Source organism: Gossypium hirsutum, chromosome D05 (genome assembly GCF_007990345.1).
Source record: "Gossypium hirsutum isolate 1008001.06 chromosome D05, Gossypium_hirsutum_v2.1, whole genome shotgun sequence".
Lineage (NCBI taxonomy): Eukaryota > Viridiplantae > Streptophyta > Magnoliopsida > Malvales > Malvaceae > Gossypium > Gossypium hirsutum.
The window spans coordinates 28,116,141-28,128,906 of record NC_053441.1 but is presented as its reverse complement, the minus strand read 5'-3'; the positions used below and the strand labels follow the sequence as shown (position 1 = coordinate 28,128,906).

Genomic DNA, 12,766 nt, shown 5'->3' with positions numbered 1-12,766 from the left:
AGTTCAGGCTTTTTCAAATTTGGGTTACTTTGAGTTCGATCTCGAGTTTGTTTACATTTAATGTAATTATATACATACATAACATAAATGTTTACATCTCAATATAAATTTTTAAAGTATTATATTTTAAGTATTTTTTATTGTAATATAATATTTTTAATTATATTTTAATTGAAATTAAAATAAAAAATTTGTTATTGTTACTTATTAGCATAAAGAACATTGAGTTTCTTTTATATATTTGCATAATGGAAAAAATTTATGCTTACAACAAAACATAACTTGACATTTTATTTTCATTATCAAACACATTATAATATGAATTTATATAAAATTTGAGAAGATATAATACTAAATAATAATATATAATATATTACTTTAAATTCTAAAATACATGATACCTTTATGTGTTAATATTTTATGACATAAATCGGATTAAAATTTGATTTCAACCTTTTACTTTCAAATCCTAATTATATTATTTCATAACATTTTTCATTTTATTCAATTTGGTCTCTAATGTAATAAAGTTAACAAGTAAGTTTATTAATATTTAAAATTTAGTTCTTTTCATAATTTAAGCTTAATTTCTATCAATTTCAAGCCTAATTCATCCAATTCTAAACAATTGCAACCTGTCAAATTTTCACTAATTGAACAAATCGATACATGAGCTAGCTAAATCAAGTTCCCATGATTCAATTTCCATAAAAATAAAAATAAAAAAATTGACCAGAGACTTACTTGGAAATAGATGGTCAAATGTTTGAATACCTAAAGCTTTTTCCTTTTATTTTTCTTTTGCTTAGCCGATTCGGGGAAGAAGATGATCATATTTCATCTTTCTTCCAACTTTTTTTAGCGGGGTTTTAAGAAATTGGAGATAATCAATTACAAACTAACAGAGACACCATTAGAATTAGACTGCAATGATCGACTATCTAATTGAATCTAGTCGGCAACTTTAGCAAGAGCAACATGGAGATAAACACAAAATTTTCTGAAACAGCAAAAAGAAGAACCCCAAAACTACGGGTAAAGATGATTTCACTAAAACGGCAAAAATGAAGAATTCAAAGATGGAGATAAAACTAAACCCAAAACCAAAATAAAAACCCTCAAAACGTAAACACAAAATTCTCTAAAAACTTGTAAAAGCTAATACCTAAATGTGTAATGAGCCATTTTGCTAGGGTGGAAAAGGGCTTATTTATAGGCTAAATTCTTAGGTGAAATAATATTAAAATAATCTGCACTAACCAGAGTTAGTGAGAAACTAAAAATAGAGTTTAAATGAGAGAAGAAAAGCCGAAAAATATGAGGCATAACTCCACACATGTTATTTGAAATTTTTGAATTTGTTAGTTTGCATGTAACTGTTCCGTTGACTGTCATAACATCTTATAACTTGGGTCCGACGACCAGACCAGGTAAGGGGTGTTACAGGTGGCATGTGGCTTATCGTCATTATTTCATAGCTTCCATTTTTCCATTTTTACATACTAGACATAGAATCACCAAATCAATTAAGTGTGCAATCTTTTATAATTAAATGCACATTTGATTATATTATGGTTAAAGTTGTGGCCACAAAAGTAACAACAATAATAATAGACCTTTGCATAACACAATTTGAGCTTAAGCTACTTGTACAAATATAAAAAAGTTCACCCAAAACTCTCTTGTACATAAGTCAACAATACACAACAATTAAACTGTGATGAGTATCTTTTGTATGTTTATCCTAATTTTGAAAAATTCGCCTTATCATGTTGTATGGCGTGGGAGGACTCTTCATGCTTTATCCTCTTTATTGGTCTCACCTATACTATGTTTGTTTTTACTGCATAATACACAAGTAATGATAACTCAGACTTAATCAAAATTTGCCAACTAAGATGTGGTAGTTATCATTGTTGGCAAAAGTCAAAACACAATTATTTATTTTACTTAAAATAAATGTATTAAATCATATTTTTTTTTTAAAAGATAAAAAAAAGATTCGATAATAACAATCATATTATTCAATTTTAAAATTATAATTTTATCTACCTTAGGAATAAATAATATGTGTCCGTAAAAAATTCTATAGTATTCTTTAGGCTTTTATAGGCATTCAATGTGGAAGAATTTTAACATTATTTGGAGATTTTAGTATCTGTTAAAAATATTAGTATAGCGTTAGAAATTTTGGTACAAATTCGTATGAGTTAGAAAGGGAAAGTTTTGATATTTAATTAGGAATTTTGATATCCATAGAAATTTTGGTATGGCTTTAAAAATTTTGGTGAAACCATGAGCTAGAAAAGAGAATTTTAATATACCAAAATATCTAATGGTTTCGTTAAAAATTATAGTATTTCATGTAAGTAAATCATTTAAAAATTTAAAATATAAAAAATATCATATATTTAAACAAAAATTTCTTCCTTTGGTTTTTTTTTTCTTTTTTTCTTTATGGTTGCCGTCAGATTCCAGCGTCTTCTTCGGCGAATAGCACCACCACTGCTCTTACTACAACCACTGACACTGCCACCATCCGACAAGCTTTTGCATCGCAATGGCCACTGAAATCTTCCTTTTCTCCCCCTCTTTAAAACTACCATACAAAATTTAACAGAAACCTTTTTCATGGGATTATGTTTGATATGCTTTTTTCCATTAATTTAAGCTTATGTTTTTTTCTTGTAATTTGAAATTTTAAATTGCAAGTGAAACTTGTTAAATAGTTTATCTTTTATTTATTTGATGAGAAAATTTGGAATGGGTAATGAGAAAATACGTGACAAAAAAATTTAGTTGAAATTTTTATGTTTATTTAGTAGTTTTTTTTATTTTCAAATATGTTTTTAGTTTTTTTTTTTAATTATAGGATCTTTCTTCAATTTTTTAAGATTTTTATATTTTTATAATTTCTACAAAATTGTTAGAAATTTTGGTATTTAATTATCCATTAGAAACTTGGGTATGCATTAGAAATTTTTTATCTTGTTAGAAATATTGGTATAGTGTTAAAAATTTTGTTACAAGCTATTGGCCTCGACACATAAATAGGAAAAGGAAATTTTTGGTATACCAAAATCGATTTCCATTAAAAATATTGGTACCATGTTAGAAATTTTGATATTTGTTTATTTGCCTATAACTAAAATTCTTAATTGAGTTGGTGTCAGATATTAATCAGGCACCAACTTGGTTAGGAAATTATGGGAATATCCTCCCATAATTAAAATAAGTAATATTATACGAGAGTATTTTAGCTTTTTCACTTTTAAAAAAATGATTAAAAATATGCATATGATGGGATTTGGATTCACGCCAATTATATTAGCAAAATCTTTAATTTACCACTCAATTAAAGTTTTATTTTAATATTTTTATACATTTTAATTTTATTATGCATACTCTATTTTGTCCATCAGTTGTATGTCTATAAATTATTATTTAAACTCCTGATTGAGTTGGGGTCAAAAGTCCACCAGGTACCAACTCAATTATGAAATTACAGGAATGTCCTTCTGTAATTAGAATAAGTAATATTATTCAAGGATAATTTAGTCTTTTTATTTTAAATAAAAATAAAAATATGCATGGGTGAGATTTGACCCCAAACCAATTTCATTAGTAAAACATTTAATTTACCACTCAACTAAACCATTATTTTGATATTTTTATACATTTTAATTTTATTGTTACTTCCATCAATTGTTTATATTAATAATAACAACTTGATCTAGGTTTTTTAAATCTTAATATCACACATATTTCATATGTTATTATTAATTAATTTCAAAGCATACATTTCATTATTTATTATATGTTATTTTTAACACACATTTGTGTTCTATATTTGTGGTTTCCACACGCATACGTGTGTGATAGAGTTTCTAGTATTATTTAAATGTGTGATTGAATTGGTGTCACGAATCAACTCGACATTAACACAGTTAAATAAAATTACTAAAATAAATTTATATATTTTAAATAAATTATATTATTACAATGACACTTTTGTCTTTATTTTAAAAAATGTTGAAAATATTGAGATTTGAATATATGTGGCGAGCATTTATAAAAAAATTTCTTTACCATTTCAACGAAAGTTTTATTTTGACATTTTTATCCATTTCGTTTCACTCGTACTGTTTGTATATATTCGTAATGCCGTTGATTGAGTTGGTGTCACAAGTTAACTCGATATCAACTCATGACAATATCATAATAAACAATTGAAGGGCATTTAATATTCTTAACATTATGTGTTTACTTATTTAAAATTCCTTGTACTCTCAATTTAAACTATTTTCTTAATTTCGTACGTACATATATAATGTTATTATTAGTTTTAAACTTTAACGTTTCATTATTTATTATATGTTATGTTTTAAATGTACACTTATATGTTAAATATATGGTTTTCACACACATAAATAGATGATAAAATTTCTAGTACAAATAAAATAAGATAATATCAATCCAGGAATACATACATATAAGTTCATTAAAAAATTTAGTAGATATAACTTTACACCTATTTTTCATAAATGCAGCAAAGATCCAAAATTTGCGAGATGCAAAATCTAAGAAAAGCATATTAGTATCCAAAACATTAAATTATATACTAAAAACATCTCTCCACGAAGGATACGGAAAATCTTATGGTGTAATTGAAGTCGTAAGACGTGTAACATTTCGCTTACCTACGATTCATACCATCCTTTCTCGTATATATACATCCATACACTTGAGATACCCTCAAATATTTCAAACCAAGGAATTCCAGTTTGCAATGGACAATACTTCTTCAATCAATGTTTTGTTCCCCTCTCTTCCATGTGGTTTGCATGAATTTGCTGCCTCTTGTCTTGTTTTGGTTCAACCAACATTTCTAGTTTTGTGTCTCCTTGTTTCCCTTTTTGTTGTCAAAGCGAAGGGCAAAAGCAGAAAGAAACCTATTCTCCCTCCTGGGCCAACTCCTTGGCCAATCATTGGGAACATTCCCGAGATTTTATCTAAAAAAAATAAGCCAACATATCGATGGATTAATGGCTTCATGAAGGAACTCAACACTGATATTGCTTGCATCAGGCTTGCCAACACTCATGTCATTTCCGTCACTTCACCTGAGATTGCTCGAGAGTTCTTGAAGAAACATGATGCAGTTTTCGCATCGAGGCCCGTTACAATGGCAACCGAGTATTCTAGCCGAGGCTTCTTGACCATAGCTGTGGTTCCATGGGGAGATCAATGGAAGAAAATGAGAAAAGTGATGGCTTCTGAGATTATGACCGCAGCAAGACCTCGTTCGTTACTTTACAAAAGAACCGAAGAAGTTGATAATCTTGTTAGGTTCATATACAACCAATGCAAGAGCAATAGTGGCTCGTCAGCAGTTATAAATCTGAGACTTGCAGCGAGGCAATGCACTGGAAATGTTATCAGGAAGATGTTGCTCAACCGAAGATACTTTGGGGAAGGACGTAAAGATGGAGGCCCTGGATATGAAGAAGTAGAGTATATTGAATCAGTATTTACAGTGCTCCGTCACCTTTACAGTTTCATCTTATCAGATTATCTGCCCTGGTTGAGACCCTTGGATTTGGAAGGTCATGGAAAGATTGTAAGTGAGGCCATGAAAGTTTTGAATGGATACAATGATCCTTTGATTGATAAGAGAGTAAAAGAGTGGAAAGATGGGAAGAGGAAAGAGCCTGAAGACCTGCTTGATGCCTTCATTTTAGCTAAGGATTCAGAGGGGAAACCAGCACTTTCAGTCGAAGAAATCAAAGCCCAATGCACTGTCAGATGATCTCCGAACACAAATGAACAAGTTTCTGCCATGTTTTTTAAACTGGGGTTCTCTTACTTTTAACATTTTGTAATGTGTTTGTTTGTTTATACATGCAGGAGATGATGTTCGCAACACTGGATAATCCATCGAATGCAGCGGAATGGGCAATGGCAGAGATGATAAACCAACCTGAAATCCTCCAGAAAGCAACGGAGGAAATAGAAAGAGTTGTTGGAAACCAGAGGTGGGTTCAAGAGTCCGATATTCCAAGACTCAACTACGTAAAATCTTGTGCAAGGGAAGCATTCGGATTCACCCCATTTCACCCTTCAACTTGCCCCATGTCTCAAATGCCGATGCCATCGTTTCTGGCTACTTCATCCCCAAAGGCAGCCATGTTTTGCTTAGTCGGCTAGGCCTAGGCCGGAACCCCAAGGTTTGGGACGAGCCATTGGGGTTCAAACCTGAGCGACACTTGAAGGATGGGTGCATTGAAGAAGTTGATCTGACAGAGACAGAACTGAGGTTCATATCGTTTAGTACAGGGAGACGTGGGTGCATGGGGGTGGCTCTTGGAAGTGCAATGACAGTGATGGTGTTGGCAAGGCTGATTCAAGGATTTTCATGGAGGGTTCCATCAAATGAGGCTAACATCGATCTCTCCGTGTCGGAAAATGATCTTTTCATGGCGAAACCTTTGCATGCAATGGCTAAACCTCGCTTGCCTGGAGAGCAACTATATCCGCCCTACTAATTTTCAGTGATAAAATGCTTCTGTATGTAGGAAACGACCGATAGCATATATTTAGATATGGCGTATCTATGATCTATAACTATAACTGAAAAGAAGGTTAAATTTTATTATGACTCCCTGTACTTTACAAAAGTTGTGGACTTAGTCCTTGTATTTTAATTTGTTCATTTTTAATTCTTATATTTTTCAATTTTTAAAATTCCAGTTGATAACTGTTAAATTCATCAAGTTAAAATTTTACTATTTTCAAAATCTAATGCGTCAAACATACTATCATGTGTAATGTCATGTTAGCTTGTTATTTTAACATATTAATACTCACTAAAAATCCAGTTACTGAATCAGTGATTGTCACTTGCGTCAAGACTGACATTTCAAAATTTAAAAAGTACAAGGATTTAGAATGATCCAATTAGAGAATATAAACTAAATTTACAACTGTATACATAGTAAAAAATTAATAATTTTTTGCAACAAATAAACAATTAATAACTGAATTTAACCCAATAAATTTAACTATTATTATTTGAATCATGACTAAAATTTTAAATTTTAAAAAATAAATAAACTAAAATTGATCAGTTCGAAAAACATAAAACCTGAAATTAATCAAATTAAGTTTAGGTATCCAAATTCCAAGAACGATGCGGCTACAGTTTTAATTTATACACCTATGACACCACCACAAAAGAGTGGTATGGTAAAATACATAGGAACTATTTACCTTGGCAACGTGAATGCGAAAGTATTGCTCCATTTCCACATAAAAAAGTTGTCCACATCCTTCGCAAACTTATCCCTTGAACTGCTTCAAATTAGACTTCAATTTTGTGCTTGGTTGTCACATTTAACCTATCATTACCACGACTTCTTCTCACGAAACAAGTTCCCCCATGAACTCTTCCATTTCTTTCCTCAAAGCATGATACTTTTGGGTTAGCATATCTATAATAACATTGAGAGCACCCTACATCTCCCTTTTAAGCTCCTTTACCGTAGAGTTTAACTCTACATTATGTATGCAACTTAGACACTAAAAGGTGCTGGGGAATCTTAATTGTACTTACTCTGTCAAAAACCAAAAAATGTAAGCGTTTGTCAATGTACAAGAATTGATTGGTAGCAATTTTTAGTAAAATAATTAAAATGAACTTTCTACTAGTACAAGGACCTCTGGGTTGATATTACAAAGTTTTAACATTTTAACTTTCATTTTTTGTACAAAAAAAAAAAAAAAAACAAAACTATATAAAAGATGAAGGGCAAAGCCAAAGCCAATTATTGTTTGATGGGAGCGACATAAATTTACAAGTTTTAGAGGTCAGCTAAAAAGATTGTATTACAATAACTTCAATTGAAATTTTAAACAAAAATATATTTTTTTTATTTAATGTAGATTCTTAAAGGATTTAATATTTAAAAGGAACTAAAGTTGTAAGTCTACCATTTAACCAACAGGCCAAGGCACTGCCTGCCCAGTTCCATTAGAAATTCACAACCCAGCAACGCTATATCAAACTAGTATGCGGTTACTGAACATTGATGTTACTAGGATAGCATTAAGAAAATTCAATCTAGGTTTGGAGTACATTCTCCTTCGACAACATGAGATCACACGTTGAATAAATGGAAGCAGCAGCTGCCATTACAGCCAATTCCCGGTCAAAGCTATCCCCGATCCCTGATCTGCACGAGAACATGACCATATCATAATATTGTTCATGAATCTCTGCTTTACAGCCAGTGCTGAATCTTCATTTTAGTTCTAGAAAAGTTCATATTCACCAGTCAACATAAAATGCAGGAACAAGCAGATGGATATCATTAGTTTTTAATTTCAGCTTTATTCTTGAGCTATATTATCTTTGCCACCAAGCCATATTTCTGTAGTAAGATGAATGAATCTTCAGCCTGCATCTGAACTTGCTTAATCTAATGCAATGTTCATCCTAAATAACATAGAAATGATATCTCAAAGGCAACAGTCAAATCAAGATTTCGAAGAATAAAAAGTACAAAACTGTTTTAAATCCTTAGCATAAAAGCAAAATTATAGACTCGGATGATGAATAAAGCAACAAAATACAATTTGATATTGGATGCCCAAATTCAACATTTTTAGTCACCATAATGAACTTATTTGTCAATGAGAAGTTCCAATGGATATTAAAGAAAATAAAAATAACAGAATATCCAACTATCTTAATAGCAAAATAAGATTAAAACTATACTCAAACCTGATGTTGTTTCCTGATACTGTTTGTTGTGGTAAATTGTAAAGTACATTCCAATGCATATGCTGCAAGCCCTGATGACAAAGCAATTGCATCCCGTTTATTTGGTTCAACCAAACTTCCTGGAATAAAAGTGGGAAAATAAGAAATATCAAGAAATACCCTTGTTTCTAAACATAAATATGCTACTTAAAATTGGGCCTATATATATATTCTACTTAAAAAGAAGTAAACTGAGAAGAAAAAAATGAACTTGAAGAGGTAAAATTCAATCAAGTACTCTTGGCTTTACTAAAAGGTAGGATCACGTTATCCAACTTTCTTATTGGCAAGGAATTATTGATAAAAAGAATACCAAGGTTTAAATTAGACAACAATGTAACAAGTGTTGAGTGCAGTAGTAAGGCAAATTGCACTCTCAAGAAGAGAACTCATGTTCAAACCCTAGAGTTGACATTATTGGGAGGGGTAGCCATGAACCCTGAAAGAATTAGTATTCATGGACCGTAAAACGGACATGAATGATACCATGCTCAAACCAAGAAAAAAAAAGACAGCAATGCGTAAGTCCCTTCTCTTCCAAACTAACACTAGAGACAGTAAACATAACAAGCTTTTTGGAGCTTACTAGTTGTTTCTCTTCTTCAGAAAGAGCTTTATCCATCCGATCAAACATTGCACTCCATCTTGCTCTATGCATCTCAGCAGTAGCATCATGGGAAAATCCATCAGCAGCATTTCTTTTGACATTGGGATCACTCCCTTGGTTAGAGGAGAATTCTTTTGATATGAGAAAAGGTAGTTCTGTAGTAACTACAGCTCTTACTTTTTTCTTGCTACGTTGCAGTGCTGCCAATGCAGAGCATTGCACAACAAAAAGGGTACATAAGTACATGTCCCACTCTCTAAACCTCTAATAATGATTTGAGTGAAAGAAAAATACCAGAAAGACGCCCTTTAATATCTTGCTGAAGAAGTTCCAACCATTGAGATGCGACAGTTGCAGCTGAAAACAATGTCTCATTTTTATTAGTTTGGGAAGTCTTTCTCCATTACAATCGCAAGACCAAAAGCAGTGGGTTCCAGATAGTTCTTTTTTTTTTTCGGGTAGAAACTACAAATATCTTAGGATATCTAAATCTTGCTTGGTCACCCTTTTTTTTTCTTTTATGAACAAAGATGAATATGTTAAAGCATAAGCCCTCTTTGGGCATCACTCAACTAACATCTTTTACAAGGATGGTCTAAAATAAAGAATTAGTAACCAATACAAATTCTGACCTTTTACTGAAAGAGAAGTGGCACTGGTAATGTTTGCTGATTCCTCATTAGACAAAGAGCAAGCAGCACTTTCAAACGCCTTCGTTGATGATGACAACTTCAATGTGAGTGTATCATCCTCACCGAGTGGGCCTAACATGCTTAAGTCACCATCTCTACTTATTTTTTCTATTATTGAGGAAATTGACTTATGCATTGGCACTGGATAACCTCTTGCTTTATTGCTTATAGATGTAATATTGGGAGGCTCACGTCCATACTTCCCTGATCCTTATTGCTATCGTCATCTTTAGATCCACTCTGGACATGACTTGCCTGTTTGCTCCCGGGATGCAAATTTTCTAGTTTTTCAGACTTTACTAAGGCATCTATTAAGGAATGGACCTGTTTTCTATTTCTAACATGATTTACAATCCCAGGGTTTAATCCATTCAGCAGTCCACTTGGACCAGCAATTTTTGTGAACCTGTCAACCTGTTCTTTCTTTGCAAGTTCCATCTTCTTCTTGAGCGTATCATTCTTACTTTTCCTCCCACAATGCTTCGGCACTGATCTTCCACCATGAGAAGTTGACACTAAACCACTTTGCATAGATAAACCTCCATGAGAAGATGAAAGAAAACCATTTTGCTTCATCTCTTTCCAAACCCTCAATGAGTCTTTCTCCCCCACAAGACCAAGAGAACTTCCACAGTCAGAAACATCCCTTGTCTTCGAACTCTTGACATGTTTTTGATGAATTAATTCGTGGTTTATCGAGCTAGAAACATCTTCCACATTCAAACCCAAGCCAATTCCATTGGAGGTTACACAACGACTCTCTTGTGAACACAATTGGTCGAAGTTTTCTTCGCATTCCGGATTGATATCAGAGGATTCATTGATAGCAGTGCAGTGCAAATCTCAGTGTTGAGATCAAGAGAAAGAGAGACAGGATGGACCACTGCCAACAACTTTTCCCCATTAGTTCTTTCAATTAGAGAACCATCAAAGTTGAAGTTTAATGGTACCTCAGTAACTTGAGATACCTCCACCTCTTCTCCACTTAACTGCGATTGGTGTCTAGATTCTCTTCTTTTTAAAGATTTGGAATTTTGGGCATTGTTTTCTGTTGCATAAGCATAAATGAAAGGAAAAGGAAGGAAACATTCAAAAGCTTAAAGTTTTACAAGAATAAAATAGTGACAACCCCCCAAAAAAAAAAATTGCTTTCAATCTAGACTTCATTATGAACTTTGATTCCCAAACTCAACCGGGGGGACAAAAGGGGCATAAATGAGGCTGCCAACACAATAATCAGTTCTAATTTACTTGGCAAAAAAAAAAGTTGGAATGATTTAAGATTATTACTTTACCAATAATTCAAATGAACAACACACCCCTCCCCACCCAAATAAAAATAGCATAAAAGTTTACCTTCAGAGAAATTGACAGAATTAAGATCAGTCATTTTGGTTCTCTTAGGTGAAATTTCATGTCTTTCCTCCAAATCATCAATGCTCCTCTTTACTGGCACTAACTAAAAAAACATCCAAAAACCAAGAAAATGAACAACAACAAAAACAAAAAACTTGAAGAAAATAATTAAAAAGCTAAATTGGAATGAGATTAAGGTATGAATACCAAGCCATTAGAAAGCATGGAAGAATCAGCATGATCTTCCATTTCCTGGAAAACCCAAATTTGAAGAAGCTCTAGAAGTTTTGCTGAAAAGGGTATTTTGAGGATTTGAAATTGCGGAAGAGACAGAAGCAAAGGAAGTAGCGGGCTTTTTTACATTTTTAAATTGGCAAAGGCATTTGGTTTGCTTCAGGATTTTATGTATGCAAAAGAAATATAGCAACTTTTTGGTGGGATTTTCTTATTCAAATGCGAGCCAGGTTAGAAGTTGACTCCTTTGTTCCCCGCATTTTTCACACCATTATATCTTTTCCTGTTTTTTAGATTAAAAATATCATAAAATGATATTTAAATTAGGAAAAACTATAAAAATAGCCACTTATGTTTGAAATACTATGTTTTAGTCATTTACGTTATCATTTTATTACGAAGTGGTCACTCTACCGTTAAACTTCGTTACTTCCCTAGCGTGGTAGCCTAAATGGATTTTAAATGACAACTTGGATGTTCAGTTGTTGGGATGAAAATAGGTTCTTAATTAAATAAATTTAATTTGAACTGCCACGTAAAACATCCAAGTTGGCATTTAAAACCTATTTGCACTGCCACGTGGGACCGCCGTTAGGGAGATAATGGAGCTCAACAGTAGAGTGACCACTTCGTAACAAAACGATAACGTAAGTGGCTAAAACGTAACATTTTAAACATAAGTGACTAAAATATAATCTGAGACAAACAAAACTGACTATCTTTATAGTTTACCCTTTAAATTATACTCATTTTTATAAATGGATATCTAAACTATACTTCGTTATTTAAAATTATATCTAAACTATATCACATTATCTAAATTACCGTTTCTTAGACAATCATTTTGTAACAAAATTTTTGTTGAAAAATCTAAAAAAAAGTCAAATATTATTTTTAAATTTTTAAAAAATACACTTATAGATATATTATCTCTTTTCATCTTCACCCAATAATTTTGGTAACAGGAAATTCAAGAACATGTCAAAAAACTCATCCAAACCCAACTTTTGACAACAAAACCCAAATTTTGATGAGCATTTTTTTTCTTTTTAATGT

General features: G+C 32.0%; 2 pseudogenes; one reads left to right on the top strand and one right to left on the bottom strand.

Moving 5' to 3' along the window:
- The first annotated feature begins 4,778 nt into the window (after positions 1-4,778).
- LOC107903105 (phenylalanine N-monooxygenase-like) lies at positions 4,779-6,749 on the top strand (annotated as a pseudogene).
- A 1,156-nt stretch (positions 6,750-7,905) lies between these two features.
- LOC107904843 (uncharacterized) lies at positions 7,906-11,942 on the bottom strand (annotated as a pseudogene).
- Between the last annotated feature and the right edge of the window lie 824 nt (positions 11,943-12,766).